We start from the raw sequence: 27591 nt of genomic DNA on the forward strand, positions 1-27591 counted from the left end.
TCTAAACCGAACCTACTATCTCTGATATAATTTAGGGTGCCTTGGCTGTATTTGAGACAGAAGGTTTTAACCTGAGACCACATTAATTATTTGGGTTCTCAGACTCAAAGCAGGTGCAAATGTTGCATGAGAAAATGAGCAAATCTCTTGAGTCTTTGCTTTTCTGATGTTTCATTCTAGTCAGTGTTGTCACTAGGCTCTTCTTTCTGAGATGTGAGAGAGAGTGCCTTCTTCAGCCTGTTTCAGTTCTGCTGCCTAAAATGCATCCCCACTGCTATGCCAAAGAAGCCACTTGAAATAACAACAGGTTGCATATTTCCTGGCTGTTTTAGGGTTTGGTATTTGCAGGTAAAGTTCCATTTTCCAACCTATGAATGTATTCATAATGCCATAAATCACAGAGAATATTACAGTCTTCTCATTGGAGGAATTGGGGATCTAATCTAGCTTTATGAAACTTGGCTAACCTGTTAAGAGTCAATGCTTTTGGTCTCTTTTTAAAGCCATTTCAGTTTGTGAAAACCACAGTATTAAATCTGACAATGGAATTCAAAAAGTAGTCATCCATATTTTGTATCCCCATGACAGTATCACCACTACAAGTTTTATGAGCTCAACTGTTATTCTATAGACATGAGCTCATAATCAAGGCTGACAACCAGAACACAATATTGAGAAAGTGCTGCGCTGTGATTTCATCTGAATGCAAAAGATTACATGGTACTATTTGGTGTCCTGGCCAGTATTAATACCTAAATCAACAACAGTATAACAGATTAGGAGAGAAATTGAGCTTAGTATATATCATTCAGATGCTACTTGATTTCTTAACAATAAAATATTGGATCCAAGATGTTTGCATATTTCTGAAGGATTTATGTGCCTGGGAACATGTGCCTAGTGAGCACTGGCAACATGCAGACAGGTAGATCATGATGTTAATCACTATGTAATGCTGATTTGATGCCAGTGTTGCCATTTTCAAATGCCATGTTCCAGCTTTGAAAACGTGAATACAATACTAAAAACATGCAGAAGAATACCCCTAACCCTTCATCACCTTACTTCCACAACTAGCATTATCTAAATGGATCTTGACTACTTAACAGTTAGGTGCTACATTATTTGTTCTAGCTGCTGGTGCAATTGATGGCATTTTTTGTAGTTTTTCAATACTTGCCCAAAGTTTAAATAATTTACAGAGACTTAAGCTGGCTGGTGCTGATGCACCCTTCTGTTCATTTAGAGGCTGTGCTAAAACAAGTTACTTCCAGATGAAGAAGGGTCTAGGCTCGAAATGTCAGCCTTCCTGCTCCTCTGATGCTGCTTGGCCTGCTGTGTTCATCCAGCTCTACACCTTGTTATCTCTACTTCCAGACATGGATGACTTCTAGGGGTTGTTTGAGGAATTGAGTATAACTGGAAGAATTAAGAGAGATCATGTACAGCAGGACAAATTGCAAGAAAGAAGAGGGCAGAGAAGGGCTCAGAACAAGAGTTCATAATCTCTCAGGATATTTAGGAAGCAATTCTTTCATTTCAATTTCATGTGGACCTAGTCTTGAGACATCTTTGGTTCAGTAAACAGATTGTGTCTAAAATCTGATAAATGCTGCAGCCACCATGTAAAACATCAAAAAAAGATGTTTGTGGTTCTTAGCCTAACAGTTACATGTCTGCCTCCTTCCAAACATCTCACTACTTGCAGTACATTGTTGCATAAAAGATCATTGAGGCTCCCTGCATAGATAGACAGTTTAATCTCATTCTATCTTGCTGCTTTTGATTACTTATTCTTCATCTGAAAGCAGCCACTTTAATAAACCAAATCAAATTCTATTCATTGAATATGTAGTTAAAATATCACTAGGGACAGAATATCATGTAGAGGTATGTATATTATCCTGACAATAGACACAGTTTCTTCATTCAACAGTAATACTTTATGCTATTGACCATGACTCTGGTCATGAACTCATGGGCATGTACACAGCAGGTGTGTTACAGGAATAATATAGATCAAGGCATCAGAGTCCTTATGCAATACCGCTACTTCCTGAACATCTCTGGAATAGGCCTGCAGTACTGAGTTGAAAAAGTAACAGTGCTACTGATAAAATGTTACATGTTGCACAAATCAAGCACTATGAGGGAAAACGCCTAGTACCATCTATGAGGTGAGAAGCTGAGGTGTAAACAGCATGAAATAAGAATAGAGAATGAGGAAGAAGTTCAATAGGAAGTGGAGCAAATGGAAAGGGCATGGAGGCTACACGATGAAATAATGAATGATAACTGCTAAATCTTCCTAGTCATCAACACTGCCCACACATCTCTAAAAAATCATTGTGTTTTATATTTTAGTTTAAAATGTAGTACATCTAGCCATTTCTAGAGGTTTATTTTTACAAATCAGTGCATTTTGCCAGTCTAACAGGAGAAAAAAAAACCCTCATGTATGAATACAAGAACCATTCTGATCATGGCACACTTAATCTCAAAATACCGACAAAGCTAGTTATCATCCAGAAACCAATGATTAATTAGAGAAAGCACCTCAACTAACTGTAATTGACCAATAATCAATCAATAATAAATGAAATCTGTAGTTTTATTCTTTTTTTCTAATGCAACTTAATAACTGTTCATATTTTAAAATGGAGTTTATCTATACTGTGAAGGGCAGATAAGCTCTGGAATGAAGGGAACCAGACACCACAGGTTATTGTCAGCTAACAAAGCCTTTACTATATGCAACATATCTCTATTCTAAGAGACAAGTAGTCAGACTGAAATGCTTCACTGCCCTGTTTTTAAGTGTTGGAAGTTATTCTGATTGATCTAAAGCTGAAGAACATTAGCCAGGGACTTTTCTGTCCAGGGTTTAGCAATATTGAAAGATAATTAGAGATGTTTTTTGCTGTTGTGAAAATTTAGAAGTGTTTTATCCCGAGGAAGTAAGGCATTTCCTGTCCAAGAGCTGGGTTTTGGATCCAGATGGAGGTCTGCCCTGTATTTCTCATAAATATAACTTTGTAACTTTTGTTTGTTATTTAAATAGTCCTTGTCTCTTAGATGAATATATTGTCTGGTTTGATTATATGCAATAAACTTTGATTCATTAACTCAGTGTCCTAGGTATTACCTTATAGTACATCTCTGTTGAACATGCATTTGAACCACATACATTTAAGGGGTAAAGTTGAGATTTTTAACTAGGTGAGTTAACCAAGTTGAACTAATTTTATATTAGTTATTCCATAATACCGAATGTGAATATTGCTAAAAAAAATCTATTTTGTCGAAGATTTTTGTCTTGCACTCACCAGGACAATTCAGTAGAAAATTAATTTAATAGGTTGGTCAACAGGTATACCGTATGATAAGAAAGTGCTGACTGATGATTGACAGTTAATGGCCAGGTTTTGATTAAATTTTACACAAGGCATGATGACTCTCATTAGTCAAACTATTGCTCTGTCAAATGAACCAGTGAACGGCTGACAATTATGTTGTTGCATTGAAACACAATGCATGATCATGTCCTTTCTGTCAGCGAAGAATAGGGCCCTGTGTATTGATATGTAATTTTGAGTACACACAAAATGTGCCACACTGTGAAGCCAATCCTAAACCAGTTGTTAGTATAATTCTTTGTAAACTCAGGATTAACCAGCGAATGTCGTCTAATTGTGGAATAAGATCTAATGATGGACACTGGGCTTCAAGTTTCACAAGAGCAGCATGGCATCTCGCTTATGGTGGACAATGGAAGGAAAATGCTATTTCAACTCAACAAAGTATCATCCTTGTGGCAATGATCTATCTGGTTCACTAATATCCTTTCGGAAGGGAAATCTAGTGCCCTTATCTGATCTAGCCTAAGCGTAACTCCATACCAACAGTAATGTTTTGTACTCTTAATCACTCTATGAAATGGTTTAGCAAGACACTTAGTTCAAGGGCAATTAGGGATAGGCATCAAATGCTGGCCTTGCCAATGATGCCCACATCACAACAAAGAATAAAAATATAATTGATTCTCAAATTGTCCTCTTTTCAAAACACATAAAGATCAAACCATCAGAAAATGTACATTCCAAATCAAACTTATTAACTCAAACATAACAAAATGCATACACAATTATATTAATCATCATTTTGCCTTCCCTTGTTGGCTATCTTCTAGCAGCTTTTGACTCTGCTAATACAGCTACATCGTGCCTTTTCAGTTGCAGATGGAAGACTACCAATCTCCAATTGAAGAAACTGCTGATGGACCTGGCTGGATGGGTTGGCATAGCTTTCAGCTTAGAAGCTTTTGAGCTGGTTTCAGACTGCATAATTTCAGCATGGACTGTAGTATCTCACTGGCTGGCTGAAAGGTAACAACAAGGCTATTGGCAGCGCAGAAGGGATGGGAGCCCTAAAGCCTTAATCCTGAAAGAGAGGACAATATGTTTGTGATCCAAGGAGCTGCCACTATTCTCACATGGCAGTTCCAGCAATCTTAATGTTTTTGTTTTGGAGAATCGAGGGAAAGATTACTCTGATGTCCTGAGCAACTCTTCTGTAGAACTGTATTCGGATCATGATGATAGCAGCATAAGCTTCAAATGTAGTAAGCTGACATTTGATAAATGCTGTTTACACTGCGGTGGAAGCTGTAGCACAGCCATCAGACATAGTATCACAGTGGACTTGGCAAATGTTGATGGAGTTAGCCACCGCTTCTATGCTGAAAAGGTTGGGTTCCAAGCTCTGCGCGGAGCTTTGTGCCAAATTTGTGTTGGACTTGACTATGCTGCTTGATGCTGAGGGCTGACTTTCTAGTGCCCCATGGTATTTGACTATGTACAACTATCAGCCTTCTTCTGTAGTCCAGTACACAGAAGTGCTCAGTTGAGTCCTCTACAGCAGACCCAATGTGTGTATTTGCCTTCCAGCAAGCAGGACTTGCACTATTCTTAATCCTCATCCTGGCTCCTGCACACTTATGTCCATTATCTCACCATGTAAAGGTCCCACCTTGATCTGACCTGGTGGCTGTAATTGTTCAGTTGTTAATCTTCATTGTCTCTTTCTTTTCCACCAATGAACATGAGCCTCCAACTCTTAGTTATTTGAAAGGAAATGGGGCAGGAGTTTGGTAATAAAGAGGGGATGGGAGGAAGTAAGAAGTGCAGGCTTACACAATCTATAACTTGTGAACCAAAGAGATTATTGGATGATAAAAAAGTATACTGCGAGAAGATTAATTATGCAGATACCCTCATTATTAATGGCTTCAGCTCTGCCAATGGAAATAGCCTTAGCAATACCCCTTCCCAAGATGGTCAGAACGCTTCAATATTGGTGTTGAAACATATTAAAACATGGAGACATGATGGGTTTCCTACAGCTCTTTGTTGCATCATGCTTTAAGCATCATCTTCTGTGAGAAAGAGGACATTGTGCAAATGTGCATCCTGCAAAATCTTTGGGTGATGTAACTTCATGGTTGAACAGCTATTCATGTGTACTAACTGTGAGTGTTGACATGAGGTTTGTGACACTGCTATATGTGTGTGTGTATATGTCTAAGAGGTAAAGCATATAAACGTTAGAGTTCTGATTGTTAGAGATTGCTGGTAGACGTGTGATTGGTATCTAATGAATTGAAGCAGTAGATGAACCTTGCGTTACAGCTGGTACAATCTTCTATGTGAAGTTGAAGTCCATTGCAGTGTCTGAAATCCTTGATGCATACTCTATCACATACTTAGCCATTGCTCAAAGTACTAGGGCATGGAAATAGTTTTTGAATGAAACCCACCTCGCGTGCAGTCACAACACAGGCAATCATTCTGTACCACTAACCAATCACAGTATCTGCCAAATGCTGATGATTATTTCTAATTCAGGGCTTAGTAAGGTTGGTTGTGCAAAGAAGTAATTTAAAACCACAGGCAGAGTGTGCTTACTGTACTGCTTGCAACACAATGGATTGGTGCAAGTTTATCATCTCTGCGACCCAACATCACATTCTGTTCTCAGCCAAATTAAACATCATTTACTTATCATTACTACATCACTGTTTGTGACACTTTTCTGTGCACACCTTGTTTCCTGCATTTACCTCTATTACCACAGAGAAGACATATCAAAAGTATTTAATGGGCTGTTAAACACTTTGAGATTCTTTGGGTTTGAGGAAGTTGTTATCTAAATGAACTGATTCTTTCTTTAAATATAGATATACAAATATGAATAGTTCATTAATTCAAGAAACATCTGTAGTATTGATTCAAAAATTTTTGTTAAAGACTATTATCATCAGTGAGGAGGGATGAATCAGCTCCCCTCTTTTTAATCCCCCTAGGTGAGAAAAAGATTTTAAATTCTCTTTCTACATCACACTTCAATTAAAATGTAATGTTCGTCAAAATTAAGGAGCCAATCACAAGATTTTCTTAAGTGAAAGAAAGCGGAATTTATTACCTACTAATTCCAAGAAAAATAACTAAACGTACACCAAATACACACACAAAGTCCTAAAGTTTTAGAAGGGGGGTCGTGGGATGGGGAGTTGTCTAGTACAAAAGGAAATATAAATGTGTTGTCAGAATTGTTGATGTTTTATATCCTTATCAGTAGCAACATTTGTAGTATCCTTCAGTTCTTGGTGAATGAGTGTTTCTCCAATTTATTTTATCACCAGTGCTGGCTCCCTTTTTGCAAAGAGGTGAGAAAAAAGAGGGAGACAAAGACAGACACTCTTCCTGTTTTTCTTGTTACTCATCATTTTTTCTTTCTCTCTGTCCGATGCTCTGCCCAGCAGCTACTGAAATATGATTCCTTTGTGTATTCCTGAGTCTTTTATTGTCTTTTGAGCTGGAGTATTGCAGGCAATTTTTTACGTCCAACTTGTTTATGATGCAAAGTGAAATAGGAGATGCAGTTTCTTGATGCCTAAATTAGTTGACTGCTTTCATTGTCTTTAGACACGGTAATAATTTCAGTTCAGACAACTTTGCTTATTTCATATCAGTTTCCTGAACATGCCTCAATTTGTAGTCAGATGATTTCCGTGACCATTTTAAGACAATGTTTTCCTCCTTTTAAAAGTTATTTTAGTCAATGAAGGTCTCAGTTATTAAAATTGAATAATGTAAGTTAAAAGTTGATAATCCATATTGTGTCACTGTGGAGGCACTATAATGATTTTACTTTGCCAACACTGAGGTGGTGGAGACAATGGAGTTCTCAGTGTGATGGAGTAAGATGGAAGTAAATAGAATTTGATTAATGTCTTTTAGTTGGCTGGACCAACAGATTTCTACAAATGAACAGTGGAAACATGTATTTTTATTGCCTCTTGGGTAATCTGAGGGGATCAAAAACGTGGATGCTTTCAATATCATGGATATATTTAAAATTTGAGTTGTATGAGACTTTTAATAGAAGGGATTATGAATGCTCTCCTAGAGAATATCCAACAAACTTCTGATGTAGCTAGCCTCTGTCATAGAGACGGGATTTCCAGTTTCAGAAAAGATCACCTCCTGCTTCAATCATTATGCCTGTATCTTCTTTCTTTGTATCGTGTGCAATGTCAGTCAACTTGCTGTCCACACATGGATCCAGCGAACAATTGCTTGGGGCAGCACTATATTTTTCTCGCAGACTGAACAACAACATCAGAAAAACACTAATGTCTGAATTAATTTCACTGTTGCATTTTACAACATCCAACTAGGGCTCACTAATGGCTTCCACGTGGTCATTTGTACCAGTAAGCAATAGCATCAGTTTCTAAGGACATGCACAATATCCATAATGTGCATATTCCAATTACATGAACCTTCTTAACAACTGTTAGAAACCTGGTTTATTTATCACATTTTAGAATCATAGAATGGTAACAACACAGAAGGCCTGTTGTGTCCATCCTGGCTTTCTATTTGAACTAAACAGCTCACCCTATTCTCCTGCTTATTCTCCACAGGCCTGCAAATCAAACAATGATCCAATTCCCTTTTGATAGCCACAATAGAATCTACTTACTCTGCTTGTTGCCAGGGAAACAGAGCTGTAGTTCATTTGAGCTGTTGAACGATAGTGCAGAATTTCCTTCTGATGTTTTTTCACTGCTTTATTTAGCCTCTCCCTTTTCTGCTGATCCTTATCTATAAAATTAAAACATTCTTGTTAAATTATTTAGGGTTTTTTTAAATAGTGTGATGGTGTTCTAAACACTTGTATTCTTCTAGGACAACATCTTGCATTGTCAAGTGACTTTATTGAATTCCAAGGTGCTTCATAGATGTATGATAAAATAAAAGACAGATTCAAAGCAGACCCTCATAATACACCACCTACCCAATGCCAGCAATGAACTTACACAGGATAACATAGGATGCAGCTTACAGCAACAGGCTATTCAGTCCAATCAATCTATGCTAGGGTTTATGTTCTGTTTGCAATTCCTCCTGTCTCTCTTCATGTAAACATATCATCGTAACCATCTACTCCCTTATCTAGCTTGCAGATAAATGCTACTATGTTATTTGCTTTAATCACTCCCTGTGGTAGTTACTTCCACATGCTCACCACTCTTTGGTCAAGAAGTGTCATAGGTTTCTCAAAATGGAAGAAAGAGGTAATAGAGGAGTAAATCAGCAGGGAAAATCACAGAGATGTGCAAGAACTATAGAGCAGTGATAATGGAGACTTTAATTACCCAAATGTCAATTAGGCTTGTGTTGAAGGGTAAGGAGGGGGGAAGAATTTGTGAAATAGATTCAAGAGAACTTTACCAATCTAGTGTGTTCTTTATTCAATGAGAAAGAAATATTGCTAGATATGGCGGTGGAGAATGACATTGTTCAAGTGTACCAAGTGTCTGTGAGACAGTGATTGTGTAAGATTGATCACCATGCTGTAAGGTTTAGATTACTGATGGAGATGAGCAAGAAACAATCTAATTTGAATATATCTAAATTGGAAAAAGCCTAACTTTAATCATCTGAGTGACAGGTAAAATATTAATGAAATAATGGGTGATGTATACAGAGAGCTTTCAGGTACAGCTTAGAGACATTCAACAAAGACAAAATGTAGGGGAACCAAACCAGGTCTCCTTTGATGACAAGGGAAATAGAAAATATGATGAAACCCAAAAGGTGTGTGATACACATCAGGAAAACTTTTCAATGAGAACCATGCCAAACATGATAAATTGAGATGTGAAGTAAAGAGTAAAATAAACCTGGCAAAGAGTAGGTGAGAACGGAATGGCAGTTAACATAAATGGAAACTCTAACACCTTCTACCAGCATGCAAATAGTAAGCAGGTAGCAAGAGGCAAGGTGGAACAAAAAAATGATGGAGGAATTGAATAGGTTACTTTGCATCAATGTACACTGTGGAAGACACCAGTAGCATGCCAGAACTTCAAGAGAGTTAGGGGCAGAAGTGGGTTAGTGGTCATCATTAGGGGGAAGGTGTTGGGGAAGCTTACAGGTCTGGTAATTGCAGGTGAACAAATCATCTGGACCAGTTGGATAACACACCAATGTTCTCAAGGAGATAGCTGAGGAGATCGGCGGTGATCTTTCAGGAATCACTGGAGTTGGGGAAGTGTCCCCGGTTTAAGAAAGGAGGGAGGCAGAAGAAAGGAAATTATAGGCTAGTTAGCCTGACTTTGGTTGTTGGTAAGATTCCAGAGTCCATTAAGGATGATTATATTCAGAGTTCACTATCAAGAGTCGCTCGACAGCAGCACTACCGATCAAGCTGGTCATGTCCAAAAGGACATAGCTGCTAGACTGGTTCCATGGCAGGTGGTGAGGAAACCAACTAGAGGGCAAAGCATACTTGACCCTATTCTTATCAATCTTCCAGTTGCAGATCATCAGCCATGAACAGAAGAAGTGACCAAATCACAGTCTTTGTGGAGACAAAGTCCTGCTTTCACATTGTTTCACATGAAGAATACCTTCCATTGTGTTGCGTAACACTAACATCGTGCTAAATGGGTCAGACTTTGAACAGATCTGGCAACTCAAAACTGGGCATCCATGAGGTGCTGTGGACCATCAACTGCTGCAGAACTGTATTCCAGCACAATCTGTAAACTCATGGCCTGGCATATCCCCCACTCTACCATTGGTTCAATGGATAATGCAGAACAGCATGCCAGAACGCTGAAGTTCTGAAGAAGGATCATTGGACCCAAAACGTTAACTCTGATTTCTCTCCACAGATGCTGCCAGACCTGCTGTGATTTTCCAGCAATTTCTGTTTTGGTTCTGATTTCCAGCATCCTCAGTTCTTTCGTCTTTTTGTTAAGTCTTTAGATGATTTGATTCACTGTACGTGATATCAAGAAACAGTTGGAGGCAATGGATAGTGCAAAGGCAACTTGTACTCTAGAAATTGCCACTCCCCTAGCCAAGCTCTTCCAATACAGCTACAATACTGGCATGTATCCAACAATGTGGAAAATTGCCTGGGTATGTTCTGCACACGAAAAGCAGGACAAATTTAACCCCGCCAATTGTCGCCCATTCAGCCTACTCTCAATCATCAGCAAGGTGATGGAAGGTGTCATCAACAATGCTATCAAGCAGCACCTGCTCAGCAATAATCTGCTCAGTGACACCCAGTCTGGGTCCGGCCGGCCACTCAGCTCCTGATCTCATTACAGCCTTGGTTCAAACATGGGTAAAACAGCTGAATTCCAGAGGTGAGATGAGAATGACAGCCTTTGACATCAAGGCCATATTGGCTGAATGTAATGTCAAGGAGCCCTAGCAAAACTGGAATCAATTTGTATCGGGGGCAAACTTCTGCTTGTTGGAGTCATACTTGGCATATAGGAAGATGGTTGTGGTTGTTTGAGGTCAGTCACCTCAGCTCCAGGACATCACTGCAAGAGTTTCTCAGGGTAATGTTCTAGGCTTAATCATCTTCAGCTGCTTTAGCAATGATCTTCTGTCCATCATAAGGTTAGAAGTGGGGAAGTTTGTCAATGATTGCACAATGTTCGGTACCGTTCACAACACCTCAAACATTGAAGCAGTTCATGTTCAAATGCAACAAAATCTGGACAATATCCACGCTTGGGCTGACACATTGCAAATGCCACAAAAAAGCCCGGCAATGATCATCTCCAATAAGAGACAACCTAACCACCATCTGTTGACATTCAATCGTATTACCATCACTGAATACCCCACTATCAACATCATGGGGATTACCATTGACCAGAAACCCAACTGGACTCACCATATAAACACTGTGGCTACAAGAGGAGGTCAGAGGCTAGGAATACTGCAGCTAGTAACTCACCTCCTGACTCCCCAAAGTCTACAAGTCAGGAGTGTGATGGAATACTCCCCACTTGCCTGGATGAGTGCAGCTCCAACAACACTCAAAAAGCTTGACACCATCCAGAATATAGCAACCCACTTCATTGGCACTACATCCAAAAGCATCCACTCCCTCCACCACCATCGTTTAGTAGCAGCAGTGTGTACTGCGTACAAGACGCACTGTAGAAATTCACCAAAGACCTTCCAAACATGTGAACACTTCCATCTAGAATGACAAGGGCAGCAGATACATGGAAATACTACCACCTGCAAGTTACTCTCTAAGCCATACTGAATTGGAAATATATCAGTGTTCCTTCACTGTTGCTCAGTCAAAAACCTGGAATTCCCTCCCTATTTAGGTATTGTGTGTCAACGTAGCACGTGGACTGCAACAGTTCAAGAAAGCAGCTCACCATCACCTTCTAAAGGCAACTGAGGATGGGCAAAAAATGTTGGCTAGCCAGCGACACCCACATCCCACAAATGAATTAAAAAAATGAAATGATTGTGGTTTAATTTAAAAGCAAATAAAGAATTTGAGCTTTCATGGTTCTATTAAAAGCATGTTAAAATTACTTTTATAACATTCTCCATGTTAATGTTTTAATCATAAATGATAAAAGCTAATGTTGACAGAAAAATATCTTCTGCTGTACCAAAGACAAGAAACAAAGATACCTTATTAAAATTCTACTAATATTTCACTCTATCAATAAAACAATTGATAACAGATTTTGATTAACATGTGAAAGGAAGCATGTATAGTTTGTGATTTACATACAATTGAAAAGCAAGTTGACTCCACAAGTGAGCAGGATGTTCTGGTAGGAACTAAATAAACAAAACAAATTTGATAACACGCACCATGGTTACACAACAACTTGAACTTATAAACAGAATGAAACAGTTTCAGCATTCTGCAATAGCAGAAGTCAACCATGATGCTTTGAACATTTCCAGATATCATTTAGTTACAATTGTGCTACAGCATCTTTGTTGGCTAAACAATCTTTCGTGACTGTTAGTTATAAATAATTGTACCGCACTGAACAGTTCAGTCCTAATACATAAATAACAAACAAATGGAAGTTCAGAGCTAACATTTAGTACATAAGTAACTGTTGCTGGTAGCTGATCTATTTTTCTTCCCCTTCCTTCACTGCACTTTCACTGAAAAAGTTATTTTTCTAGTTTTCAAGATTGTTCCCCTTACCCCCTACTGACAAAGAAACATGGTTTGTGTTGAAGGAGTCTGTATAATGCGTCCAAATCTGCAATGCTGGGCAAGTGCCAGAATTTCTGACAATATTCAGCAGGTGGATGTACAGAGTATGCCACTACAGTGTTGTTCCCTGTATTGATTAGATATCCTTTACCTAGCTTGCAAAGTCTAGTACAATGCTGGAGGGCATCTGCTGGCCCAATCTAACAGTAATTGAGCTTATGGACTGAATGCAGGAACTCTTGCTATGTGTTTATAAAACTCTTATCTCTATCAGCTGAAAATAAGGTATTAAACCAACAGCCCAGCATACTTGTATCAGCATCTTATAGGACCACAAAATTCTGTTATGCAGTACCTACTTCTCTACATAATAGGAATATTATTTCCAGAATGGTGACTGTAGAATCTTCACAATTCCGGTGCAGGTCACATTGGACACTATGTTGAACAGTTCCACATATGCCAGAAGAATGCAGAATTGGCAGATTGTAATGTCAAATCAGCTGTCTGGCAATAAAACAAAGAGGTGTGGATGCTGAAGATTTGAAACAAAAACAGAAATTGCTGGAGAAACAGCAGGTCTGGCAGTATCTGTGTTTGGAAATCAGAGTTAACATTTCAAGTCCAGCGACCCTGTAGAAGGGTATGTCAACTTTGCCATTTTGGAACTCAGGGTTTAGCTAATGCCCTCTCTCAACCTCACACAGCTGAACATAGGTTATGGAGCGGGAAGGATCTCAACTCCACCCTATACCTTTGCATTAATTAAAAATCAAGAATTTTCAGGATAGTTGCTATTGATTTCTACTTGATGTTGATGAGTTTGTAGAAATGTTTGATGGTCTGTCCTGTTTATTTGGCGTTGCTAACATGAAGGGAGTGCTAAACAGGGTGCTAAAGGCAGACTGTTCCTGACTTCAAGGTTTTTGCACAAAACACTTGGTCCCAGACATGAGTAAAATAGTTTGCATGTCACTTTGGAAAACAACACAACAGATGGTATGGACATGAGTGACTTAGAGGAAGACAAACTGCTGCTTACAGGAAGGCGAGATGGCTTCCCAGCATAGGCCATTTCAATCCAGTGTCTGCTCAGACTAATGCTCCTACTCTAGTTTCTGTGAGGAACAGTATTTCAGATGCGTACTGCACTGAATAAGAATAATTCATATTCAACGTCAGGTACATATTATTGAACAAGTTTTACCTATAACTTCCCATGAAGATAGCAGCGGGCAAGACAATGAAGTGCTCTGATCTTGCACTCTACTCCATCAGATCAAAAGAAAATACTGCAGATGCTAAACAGGGTTCTGAAGAAGAGTCATACTGGACTTGAAATGCTAATTCTGTTTCTCCCTCCAGAGATGCTGCCAGACCTATTGAGTTTCTCCACCAATTTCTTTTAATATTTCTTATTTCCAGCATCTGCAGTTCTTTATTTTATTTCATCACAGGCTTTAATATGTCAAACTCAACCTCCCTCATTTGGTGAGTTATGACAGCAGTCCATAACTTCACAGAATATGGAGAATGAAAACTTCCATCTCTTTCAATGAACATGAAAAGATATCAGAACTAGGTTTGTTCTCAAATCTCTGCCAACAATCAATCAACAAATGGCACAGATACAAATCAAGAATATGATTAACTCAGAACATCCAAATGATGGAGCAGAGATAGTAGTTGGGGAACCAATTAAGTAAATATGAAGAATTTAAACTAAAATAACTTGGCATTTTACAAAGTAATGTGTAGACTTGTTGATTTATGATCATTCATTTAGGGCTAAATTAGATATCCCTGACAACAGGCACGACTGACTAAGGAGTGTTCACTAACTGCACCACATGCAACATACAAACTTCGTGCTGCATGCCATTTAAAATGCTTTCGGCATAAAGTCACTGCCAACCATGCCATTGATTGGCTGACAAACTGAGCAAGGAGCCAAAATAATGAGTCATTGGCAACAGTTAAAAAGTAGCCTGCATGGCTTAAAGCAAGCCTAAACCTCTTAAAGAAGTGCACTGTGGTTAGAGTAGGCATTGGCAGTCCTTTAGCAGCTGGAACTGACCTAGGAAAGACAAGAATGACAGAGAGCATGGAGTTCATGTTTTCAGACTAGAAACCTTAACATAGGATCAGGAATAGGCCATTCAGCCCCTGAAGCCTGTTCTGCCGTTCAATAAGATCATAACTGATCTGTGAACTAATTCCATATACTTGCCTTTAGCCCACATTCCTCAATACCTTTGCTTAACAAATATTTTTCTATCTCTGATTTAAAATTACCAACTGATCTAGCATCAACTGCTATTTGCGGAAGAGAATTTCAGATACCCAACATCCTGCATGTGTAGCAGTACTTCCTAACATCTCTACTGAACAGTCTGGTCCTAAATTTTAGATTATGCCTCCTTGTTCAATCCAGTGAAATAGTTTATTTTATCTCCCCTGTCTTTTCCTGTTAATTTCTGGAAGACTTTGATGAGACCACCCCTTCTAAACTCTAGAGATACAGGCCTAATTTGTATAAACTCTCTTTATAACTTTACACCGAAGTCCAAGTATCATTCTTGCTAACCATGCTGTACTCCTCAAAAGGCTGATACATCCTTCCAAAGGTGTGGTATCCAGATCTGCTCACAGTACTCCAAGTACGGTCTAACCAGAATTTTGTATAGCTGAAACATAACTTCTACATTCTTCTCCTCCAGTCCTCTAAATGTAAAGGTCAATATTCCATTAGCCTTCTTGATTATTTTCTGCACCTACTTGTTGCATTTTAAAGATCTATACACCCGAACACCCAAGTCTCTTTGGACATCCACTGTTTGTAACTTCATACCACCTACAAAGTACCTTGATCTATCCTTTGTCTTTTCAAAATGGATAACTTGACACTTGCTGACACTGAAATCTACCTCCCACAGTTTTCCCATTCACTTAGTCTATCAATAACCCTTTGTAATTTTATGTAAACATCTAAACAATCCACAATGCCACCTAACTTTGCATTATCAGCAAATTTTGATATAAGGCTTTCCATGCCATTACTGGAGGGGATGTCACACTGTACCTTCTAGGAGGCTAGGAGATCCCCAAAACACACAGTCAGAAGAACGTGGAAAAGATGACCATGAAGATCAGTTTCAGGACTCAAGCCCTGCAGATCTGGATACAGTGCTGTAATATGTTCAGTGACCCTTCATGAATGGTCAGTGAATGTACCTTCGAGTATCATCTTCTGCCAATTTACCATTAGTCTCATAGGCTGTTCAAAACGATACAGCTCCAATTCTTATCTGTCAACAAATTTTTATCAATCAGGATGCATATTAATATGCGGCATGCAACCTCACACAAGTAGCACTGCCATCACAAGTGTAATCCATAGTTTGGACAATCTGATGCTATTCAATCACGGTAGTGAGACTGCCCAAACGAGTAACACAACACTCACTGATACACTTTCTTCTCATACAAGACAAGATGGCACACAAAAACAAGATTTATTTATGTAATGCCTTTAACGTATGAAAATGCCTCAAGGTGCTTCACTAGAGTATTTTCAAGCAAAAAGCTGACATCAAATCACATATTCAGGCACTTGTCCAAAAGCATAGTCAAAGAGGGAAGTTTTAAAGTCATAAGAGAAGAAAGAGAGTTAGAAGAACAAGGTGATTTACAGTTAAAATTCCAGAGCTTAGGACCTATGCAACTGAAGGCACATACAGCATTGGTGGAGCAATTAAAATCACAGAAGCTAAGAGGCCAGATTTAGGCACTGATATCTTGGTGAGTTTTTAGATGGGAAGGCATTACACAGATAGGGAGATGTAAGGCCATGGAAAAATTTGAAAACAAGGATGAGAATTTAAAATTGAGGTATTTCTTAAGTAGGGCCCTAGGTCAGGGGCAAGATCCAAGAAGGACTGGGAGGCTCAGGCATAAAACCATAGGAGCTTTATTATGAAGATGTTCACACACAGGCAGCAAGGTTAGACAGAGCTGTTTGGATCCCCAAAGAGGCTGATGACATCATCATGGTGTCATGTTACCAGACTCTTAAAGTGACAGTCCACCATACTTAAACAAATACACAATATCCCTCCCCCTTTATATCAGAGGTTCCTACAACGAAAATAACATTGTTTATAATCATATATATAACAAACAGTAGGTTAGATGTTTCAGAGGATTCCTGTGTGACTGTTGCCACACTTCAGGAATGTATTTATTTTTCTTGTTGGCCTTAACTTCTGGTGTTTTAGGAGTACTAGGAACATCATCTGTCATCTTTTCCTGAGATAACTGAATGTTCGGAGGTTCGTACAATATTGTCATATTCTTCACTAAGGTACTGCCTCTTTTACATGCTCCATTTACTGTTCTATCCTCAGGTATATCCAGGTCTCTGAAGAAGGGTCTAGGCCCGAAACGTCAGCTTTCCTGCTCCTCTGATGCTGCTTGGCCTGCTGTGTTTATCCAGCCCTACACCTTGTTATCTCTATTTGGCAATTATTTGAGGATCTTCAATTAATGTTATTGCCAGCACATTTATTTTGGTTCCCGAGAGTTGATCTGCATGTCTTCTCCATACAATATCATCACTTGTCCGCATGGGATAGGAAACTGGTCCAGTATGTGCTACAATGATGGCCACTACCCACTTCTTGACAGTAATGTAATTCCTCACCAATGCTTTTTGACCTTTTGGAAAATGTGACATTTAGCCTTGTTCACTTGTTGGAAAAACCTCATTCAGTTGTTTGCTGTCACCAATGTCTTTTGTCCTGGATGGTTTCAGCAAATCAAATGTCGGGTGGAACTGACACTTTACCATGAGCAATGCTGGAGAATTTTGAGTCATCGAGTGCATTGTATTTCCGTATGTTAACAAAATTTGGCTCAGCCTTTTAGATACTAATCCTTGTTCACAAGTCATATTCATATACAAGTTATTCATAAGGAATATTTCATTGTCTGAGCAAACCTTTCTGCCAAACCATTTGTGGCTGGGTGATAAGGAGCTGATCAGATATATTGAAATCCGTTCTGCTTTAAATAGTGCATAAACTCTTGTGATATAAACTGTACCATTATCACTAGCAAGTTATTCTGGATAATCAAACCTTACAAAGACCTCCCCCAACTTTTCAATGGTTTTCTCTGAAATTTCCTGCCTTATGTTTAGAAATGGGAGGGGCCTGCATCATACGATGTAACATGAAAATTTTAGTACTATTTCTTCTTGTTTAAAACAGGGTATTCCTGAGGCTTCCTCTTTCTTTCTGAGTCCACACCCCTAGCTCAAGACATTTCTCTTCATGTAGCGTATGCATCACTCACAATGTTCCTTTACAGTGGAGTGGGTGTCGAATGTCTTTTGTGCTATCTTTTTGACCAGTTTTTGTCCTGTGTTAAGTTCCATGAAGGACATGAAGGCTGAAGAATGAAATAGCAGGAGCTTTATTATGGAGGTGTTCACCTTACAGGCAGCAAGAGCTGTTTGTCTGCCCAAAATAGCCGATGAGATCATCATTGTATTAGTCTTACGTTGCGCTTACGTTACATTGTGTTAATCTTAGAGTAACAATCCATGATACTTACATAACTACCAACAGTAATTTGCACAGAAATGCTGGGCTAAAGGCTTTGTGTGAATACGGACCTAAGCAGAATTTTGGATTATCTTAAATTTAAGGCATGCGTCTTCCAGAAATTGATTTAGCGGTAAGAACAAAGCAAAAAGGAATGAATGAGGATTTCGGCCAGAGGCAGGACGTAGAACATAGAACAGGCCCTTCGCTCACCGTATCTGTGCTGACCATAATGCCATTCTAAATTAATCTGATGTAGGCATTAACCTGAAGCCTCTTGAGGAGATGGTTCTGGCCATTATTGGGACACCTAATTAATGAGTCTGTGGCCAGCGCAGGAACAGAGAATCATGGTTTCTTCATACAAAATATTCTTTCCCATATCTCACCTCTTCTATATCCCTTACACTCTTCTGATATATATGCTATAGATATTTATGGATCATACAATTCTTACTTCCTCCATGCAACAATTTCACTCTGATTGTTTTCCCCTTTCAGATACCCAGAAATTGCAGGAACAGCTACAAGACAGTGGTGATGAGGGCAAAGTATCAATATTTGAATTCACACTTGCTGTTGTCAGCATTGATATTTCCACTTCATGTTATTTGGAGGATATCACAACAATAACAAAATGTGCAAATGGTGAATCTCTGGGCATGACTGGCCCACAGCAAGGGTAAGCAGTAAGAGCAATGCAAATGTCAGCTTGACAGTGGTCAAGATCCAAATGGCTTTTTTTGCAGAGAACTCATAAACCAATGCACCAGAAAAACACTGATGAATAACCACAATTAGATGCTTGGTGTTTTGGGAAACTTGCGGACTAAGTCAAGGAGCTTGGAGGAGGCCAATATTAGCTTGGTACAGCAGACATGGAACCATCTTTTTTGACAGAGAGGTGTGGTCAATGTCATCAGCACATTTGAAGACCCAACCATGGTACAGTTTCTGATGTCAATGCCTTAGCCTTCACTTTAGCACAAGCAGCTTCCATCAGAAATCTAAATCTGCAGTGGAAGCTCAGACTGAAGCCAAGTAATCTGATGGCTCTTATCAAACTCAGATTGCTACCACCATGGCATTGTGTATTGCAAGAGGGCTTGCAGGATTTCACAGCAGTACACCTATTGTGCCTCCAGCACAGTATTAGAATTGTTCACGAGCTACTCTGGGAAGTGACAATGATTCCAAGAATCACAATTTTCTGTCATCTCTCAGAAATCTGCACAAAAAATAGGGTTGTGAACTTGATTTTGACTCTAAGCCAGCCTAGAAAGCTGCTGACCAAATCAAGACAGTAATCTGAAGCCAAATCTTCTGTGTTGAGAGCTTTGAGGTCATCCTCTAAGAGCATCTGAAAACAAGCAGCTTTTTACCAGCTACGCTGTGACCATTGGGATAGCAGTGCATTTGAACTCTAGGACAGGCAAAAGCATGGAGAAGACGGGGATGATAGAAATAAACAAGAATAACTTTCATATCCAAACAATTATTTGATTAACACATTTATTTTACTATGTTTATTTCATGGTGGCTTTTATTCTTGATTGTCACTGAGCTGACACTGATGATCAATGAAGGAGGGCAGATTTGACGTGGAATTGTTGGTTGTGGAATAAAGGATTAATTATCCCTTTACTCTAAGAATAGGAGTGCACTACAGAAATCCGAAGTGCAGAGAGATCAAGGTGTCCTTGTGCATGAACCACAAAATTAGTAGGCAGTCTCAACACATAATCAAGAAGGCTAATGGGATGCTATGGACATTGAATACAAAAGTAAGAATGTTATGTTTTGGTTATACAGGGAATTAATTGGACCATATCTTGGATATTGGATGCAGTCTTGGTCTCCTTATTTAAGGAAGGATGTAAATGCATTGCAGGTGGTTTAGAGGAGGTTTATTGGACTGATTTGTGAAATGAGCAGTTTGTCTTAAGAGGATATGTTGGACAGACTGGGTTTGTTTCACTGGAAGAATGAGGAGGGATTGATTGAAGTGAATAAGATCCTAAATGGTCTTCAAACTTACAGAATACTGACAGGCCTAGATAAAGTGGACCTGGAGAAGATGTTTCCACTAGTAGGAGACTCGGGCTCAAAAGTACAGTCTCAGAGTGAAAGACTAAACCTTTAGAGCTGGGATGAGGAGGAATTTCTTCAGCCAGAGGGTAGTGAATCTATGCAACTCATTGCCATTGGGGGCCAAGTCACTGAGTGTATTTAACACAGGGATAGATAGGTTCTTGATTAGTAACGGGATCAAATGTTACTGGGAGAAGGCAGGAGAATGGGGTTGAGAAACCAATCAGCCACAACTGAATGGCAGCGCAGACTTGATAGGCTGAATGGCCTAATTCTTCTCCCATGTCTTGTGGTCTTAAGGACAAGTCAGACTTGGAAGAGTTGTTTCATTTTGCGGGTCAGTCCAGAACGAGGAGGCACTGTTCAAGACAGAGATATGAAGATTTTATAGGTTCTGTGGCTTTGGAACTCTCTGCTTCAGAAGGCGAGGAGTTGGGGTAATTGGATATATTTAAGGGAGAGCTACATAGATTCTTTTTAGGCAAGGGAATCGAGGATTATTACAGGCAAACAGGAATCTGGAATTCAAGACACAAACCGATCTGCCATGATCCTATTGAATGAGAGGGCAGGCCCGAAAGGTCTACTTTTGCTCCTACTTTTTCTGTTTGCATGTTCGTATACTGGTACAGTACTAAGCATGTGTGGAAGCAGCTATGTCACAATGTCAGATCACATGGCATTGGAGCTGTGTCCATAATATTTGAGGAGGATGTCCTCTCTTACGTGCCTCATAAATAGGCTGTATTTAAAAAAGCCTACTAATATTTATTCTCACAAGTGTGGATCTCATCTAAATACATGATGGCAATGTGACAGACCCACAGGAGACAAATGTCAGTCAGCACCTGAAATGAAGCCCTCTGACAGTATAATGCTGTAGCTGAAGGCTTAAGACAAATCCAATCATTGGATGATCTGCCAATCAATGCAGACAAGTGCCATGGGAAACTGTCTATGACTCAGGTGAGCAATGAATGCCTTAACCCACTTACAAATTTTTTGGATATTAAAATGGCTCGGGCTGAATAAGGGTGGAATATGCCATAGAGTGTGTAAAACCAAAAGCATGCCATCTATTGCAACAGGGATGTCACATGGCAAATGCACCAATTATCATTTTATATAACAACGGAAAGTGTGAGAAAGCATAGGAAGAAGGCCACACCCATACAGCAGAAAGTCATTGACTGTGATATAATACAACACACATGAAAATGTCAGTTTAATAATCTGACAGTAATATAACAGCTTACTATCAAATGCACATTTAACGCAAATAAACAACAGAAGGCTTCCAAGAATAAGGGAAATGAAACCCAAGCCAAAGAGAGAGGTGAAGAAGAACGCTCAAATATTTAGTTTAAGAGTGGGGATTTGGAAAACATTCCTACAGAGAGAAGGAGAAATATAAAGTAGGAGAGATGCCCATGGCAGACAAAATCTAAAGATTCCCTTTTGAGAACTGGAAGATTCATGACCATACTTAAGGCAGCAATCCATGTGGTTTTGACACTGAGATGAGGAAACAGGCTATGGTAAATGGACTTTGCTGTTATTGTCTCCTTCAGTCTTTTGTCAGAGTTAGCAACATAGGTAATAGCATTACTACAGTTTTTCCTTACATCTCAGACTGAATTTTATATTCATGGCCATGCGTTTTGCTGGTAGATGGATAAGCCTTCCATCCTAAGAATACTGGTGTTTATTTGTGTTGAGAGGAAGAAATAGCTAAAGGCTATATCCCAGTGAGAAAGAAGGAATCCAGGAAGTGGACAAACCAACCATGGTTACCCATGGACATTAAGGATGATATCAAATTGAACAAAAAAGAAATAATACGGCAAAGATTAGTGGCAAACCAGAAGATTGGGAAAGTTTTAAAAGCCAACAAAAAGAACAAAAATTAATAGAGGGAGAAAATGAGCAAGTAATATCAAAATGGAACACAAAAACTTCTTTAAATATATAAAATTGAACCAAGAGGTTAAACTGAACATAGACCCTACATAGCTCCACAGGTGCTGGTATCCTATCATCAAGTCACCCTTCATTTACAGTGTCCTTGACACTCATCCAGTTCCCTCAAAGTCAGGTCAAGGAGTGAACAGGATGTCTGACACTCTTGTTCTTATTTGTCAGCCAAGGCTCAGTGATTGGATCAGATTAACAGCTCCAATCAGGGAACTCATTTTCTGTGAGGTCCACCTGGCTGACCTTGTTACAATCACTACAGAGGCCTCAGAGAAAGAGGCTGGGAAAATAATAAGGGAACCAGAAAATAGCAGAGGAGTTGAATGAATACCTTACATCAGTCTCCATGGTAAATATCATTAACTACATTCCAAAAATACTTAAATAATCAATGGGCTCAGGAGGATGGGGGTGGGGAAGAAAATAAACACAATAAATAATACTACAGAAAAGTACAGCAGAAACTAATGGAGCAAGAGGCCAATAAGTCTCCTGGATGTGATGGGTTACAATCAAGGATTTCAAAGGAAGTAGCAATAGAGATAGTGGATGTAATGGCAAGTAATCTTCCAACTGTGAAAGTACAGGTATCTCTGGAAAGTGGAGTTCGGTGCAAGAGAAACCAAAAGTGAAATTTGACAGCTGACCTTGGAGAGACCTCATTATTGGAACTACTCACAGCTGGGAGTGTCAGGATTTCATTGATCAGTTAAGTATTTGTTTTTAAGACTTATACCCTTATAACTCTTGATTTTTATTTGTAAACATACAATAATGAAAAGGGTGAGGACTGTATTTTATGTTTTACTGAGATCCCTCTCTTGATGAATTTTTTAAAATACAAAACATAGGTATTAAGTTATCCTAGAGCAATGTCTTCAGAGTAGTAAGACTGTGCTATTTTCTGTGTACGTAGATTAAGGTGCAGAAATGGCCTTTAGTAGAGCAATGTACTTTTCTTGTCGAATGTGGGAGGTTGGGGAGAATTTCAAGGTTCCTGGTGGCTATGTTTGCAGGAAGTGTGTTTGGTTACAAATCCTATCGGATGGCATGGATTGGTTGGAGTTGCTGATAGAGGCAATGAGGAATTTACAGGAACCAGAGGGTGTGATGCATGGCAGCTTCAGAAAGGTAGAAAAACTGCAGATAGTCAGGTATACCTCTAGGAAAGGTAGGAGCAGTAGGCAGGTAGTGCAGGAATCTTCTGTGGCTATCCCCATCTTAAACAAGTATGCTGCTTTGGAAAATGTAGGGGCTGATGGACTCTGAAGGGAATGTAGCACTGGCAGCCAGGTTTCACTGAGACTAGCTCTACTGTAATCAGGAGTATGTCAGGTTCCAAGGAATTGATTGTAATGGGGAACCCTATAATCAGGGGCCAGGCAGATGTTTCTGCAGCTGACAGTGAGACATCAAAACGGTATGTTGCGTCCCTAGTGCCAGGGTCAAGGATGTCTTGGAGAGGGTGCTAAATATTCTTAGCAGGTCATTATACATGTTGGTACCAATGACATAGGAAGAGAAAGGGATGAGGTTCTGAAGACAGAATATAGAAAATTAGGCAAGAGGCAAAATGTGGGTCCTCAAGATAGTAATATCTGGATTACTCCTGGTGCCACATGCTAGTGAGAGCTGGAATAGGAGGATAGAGCAGATGAATGCATGGCTGAAGACTGGTGCAGGGATTTGCATTTTTGGATCATTGGAATCTCTACTGGGGTAGAAGTGACCTATACAAGAAGGATGGTTTGGACCTAAACTGGAAGAGGACCAATATCCTGATGGGGAGATTAACTAGTGCTACTCAGGAGGCTTTAAACTTGTAAGGCGTGGTGGGGGACCCAAAGAGATCGTGAGAAAAGAGATAAGTCTGAGGCTGGTACGGTTGAGAAGAGGAGCAAGTCAAATAGTCAAGGCAGGCAACGGCAAGGCAGAAAACGAGGTAAGACTGATAAATTAAATTGCATTTACTTCAATGCAAGAGGCCTGACAGATTAGGCAGATGAACTCAGGGCATGGTTGGGAACATGGGACTGGGGTATCATAGCTATTACAAAAATGTAGCTCAGGGAAGGGCAGGACTGGCAGCTTAATGTTCTGGGGTATAGATGCTATAGGAAGGATAGAGAGGGAGGCAAGAGAGGGGAGGAAGTTGTACTTTTGGTTAGGGATAACATTACGGCCATACTTAGGGAGGATATTCCTGGGAGTACATCCAGTGAAGTTATTTGGGTGGAACTGAGAAATAAGAAAGGGATGATCACATTAACAAGATTGTACTATAGGCTCACCATAATAGTCAGAGGGAAACTGAGAAGCAAATTTGTAAGGAGATTTCAGATATCTGTTACAATTATAGGGCTGTAATGGTAGGGGATTTTAACTTTCCAAACATAGACTGGGATTGCCATAGTGTTAAGGGCTTGGGTGGAAAGGAATTTGTTAAGTGTGTACAAGAACATTTTCTTATTCAGTATGTGGATAAACCTACTAGAGAAGAAGCAAAACTTGATCTTCTCTTTGGAAACAAGGCAGGGAAAGTGACTGAGGTGTCAGTGTGGGAGCACTTTGGGGCCAATGATCATAAATCTATCAGTTTTAAAGTAATTATGGAAAAGGATAGACCTGATCTAAAAGTTAAAGCCCTAAATTGGAATAAGGCTAATTTTGTCAGTATTAGGCAAGAACTTTCAGTGGTTGATTGGGAGAGGTGATTCAAAGGTAAAAGGGTGGCTGGAAAGTGGGAGGTCTTCAAAACTGAGATAATGAGAGTCTAGAGGCATTATCTTCCTGTCAGTGCGAAGGGCAAGGCTGGTTGATGTAGGGAATGCCGGATGACTAGACAAATTGTGTGGCCAAGAAAAAGAACAGGCGTATGGCAGGTATAGATGGGTGAGATCAAATGAATGCCTCAACGGGTATAAGAGAAGTAGGAGTATACTCAAGAGGGAAATCAAGAGAGAAAAAAGGGGACATGAGATTGTTTTGGCAAATAGGTTTAAGTAGAATCCAAAGAGATTCTACAAGTAAATTATGGGCAAAAGAGTAACTAGAAAGAGAATAGAGCCCCTTAAGATCAACAAGGCAAGAGATGGGTGAGGTACAAAAAGAATATTTTGCATCAGTATTTATTTTAGAAAAGGATATGGAAGAACTTGGAGAAGTAAACGGTGATATCTTGAAAATTATCCGTATTACAGAGGAGGAAGTACTGGGCATCTTAAAACCCGTAAAGGTGGATAAATCTCTGGGACCTGATCAGGTGTATCCCAGATCCTTGTGGGAAGCTAGGGAAGTGATTGCTGGGCCCCTTGCTGAGATATCTGTATTATCGATAGCCACAGGTGATGTGCCAGAAGACTGAAAGGTGGCTAATGTGGTGCCACTATTTAAGAGTGGTAGCAAGGGAAAGCCAGGGAACTGTAGACTGGTATCTACAGTGGTGGGCAAGTTGTTGGAGGGGATTCTGAGGAACAGGATATACATGTACTTGGAAAAGCAAGGACTGATGAGGGATTGTCAACATGGCTTTGTGCATGGGAAATAGTGTCTCACTAACTTGATTGAACTTTTTGAAGAAGTGACAAAGAAATTTCATGAAGACAGAGCAGTGGACGTTGTCTATATGGACTTCAATGAAGCATTCAACCGGAGTCTGCATGGTAGACTCATTAGCAATGTTAGATCAGGTGGAATCCAGGTAGAGCAAGCCATTTGAATACAAAATTGGCTTGAAGGTAGGAAACGGAGGGTGGTGGTGGAGGATTGTTTTTCAGACTGAAGTCCTATGACCAGCAGTGTGCCACAAGGATCGGTGCTGGGTTCATTGCTTTTTGTCATTTATATAAATGATTTGGATGTGAATATATGCGGAATGGTAAGTAAGTTCGCAGATGACACCAGAATTGGTAGTGTAGTTGACAGTGAAGAAGGTTATGTCAGAGTACAACGGGTCCTTAATCAGATGGACTGAGGAGTGGCAGATGGAGTTTAATTTGGATAAATGTGTGTGTTGCACTTTGGTAAGACAAATCAGGGCAGGACTTATACACACTTAATGGTAGGGTCCAAGGAAGTGTTGCTGAACAAAGGGACGTTGGGGTGCAGATTCACCGTTTCTTGAAGGTGGTGTCGTGGGTAGACAGGTTAGTGAAGAAGATATATGATACACTTGCCTTTATTGGTCAGCGCATTGAGTATAGGAATTGGACTTACATGCTGTGGTTGTACAGGACATTGGTTAGGCCACTTTTAGACTACTGCATTCAATTCTGGTCTTCCTGCTACAGGAAAGATGTTGTTAAACTTGAAAAGGTGTAGAAAAGTTTTACAAGCCTGGATTGGAGGGTTTGAGCTATAGGGAGAGGCTGAATGGGCTGGGGCTACTTTCCCTGGAGTGTCAAAGGCTGAAGGGGTGACCTTATAGAGATTTGTAAAATCATGAGGAGCATGGGTAGGGTGAATAGCCAAGGATTTTTTTCCCAGGGTAGAGGAGTCCAAACCAGAGGGCTTAGGTTTAAATTGACAGGAAAAAAATATAAAAGGGACCTAAGGGGCAACTTTTTCACGCAGATGGTGGTGCGTTATGGAACGAATTGTCAGAGGAAATGGTGGAGGCTGGTACAATTACAACATTTAAAAGGCATCTGGATGGGGACATGAGGAGGAAGACTTTACAGGAATATGGGCCAAATTCTGGCATAAGAGACTAGATTAATTTAGGATATCTGGTCACCATGGATGATTTGGATGATTTGGATGAAAGGTTCAGTTTCTATGCTGTACAACTCTATGACTCTAATCCTTAGATTCAGTAAAAATCCTAGAGGATTGAAAAACTGCAAAGGTAACACTTTTATTCAAAAGGGAATCAAAAATAGATAATTATGGGCCAGTAGGCTTAACATCTGTCATTGGCAAAATGTTAGAGCTTGTTATAAAAGATACAATGGCAGAGCATTTAGAAATACATAATATAACCAAATAGAGTCAGCATGGCGTAATGAAGGAAAAAATCATACCTGATAAGTTTATTACAGTTCTTTGAGGAGGTAATAAGCAGGATAGATAATGGAGAACTAATAGATGTAATATATTTGGATTTCCAAAAGGCATTCAATTAGGTACTACACATAAGGCTCCTTAATAATAGTCCACAGTGTCGGCAGTAATATATTAGCACGAATAGAGAAATAGCTAACTAACAGATTCAGAATGGCAACCTGTAACTAGTGGAGAAGTGTTGGGGTCACAATTATTTACAATGGGTATTAATGACTTGGATGAGGAAAAGTGAATATACTACATTGCAGATGGCACAAAAATAAATGGGGAG

General features: G+C 39.5%; 1 long non-coding RNA gene across 1 annotated transcript in view; it reads right to left on the reverse strand.

The window, feature by feature from the left end:
• LOC125483933 overlaps positions 1-12170 on the reverse strand; it is a 25481-nt gene extending 13311 nt beyond the window's left edge. The window contains exons 1-2 of the long non-coding RNA XR_007262797.1: positions 12142-12170; positions 8047-8168 (exon numbers count right to left, since the gene is read on the reverse strand). This is a non-coding gene — a long non-coding RNA (uncharacterized LOC125483933). The remainder of the gene's footprint in view (positions 1-8046; positions 8169-12141) is intronic.
• Positions 12171-27591: the final 15421 nt, after the last annotated feature.

This window comes from Rhincodon typus, chromosome 9 (genome assembly GCF_021869965.1).
Source record: "Rhincodon typus isolate 14 chromosome 9, sRhiTyp1.1, whole genome shotgun sequence".
In the NCBI taxonomy this organism is placed as follows: domain Eukaryota; kingdom Metazoa; phylum Chordata; class Chondrichthyes; order Orectolobiformes; family Rhincodontidae; genus Rhincodon; species Rhincodon typus.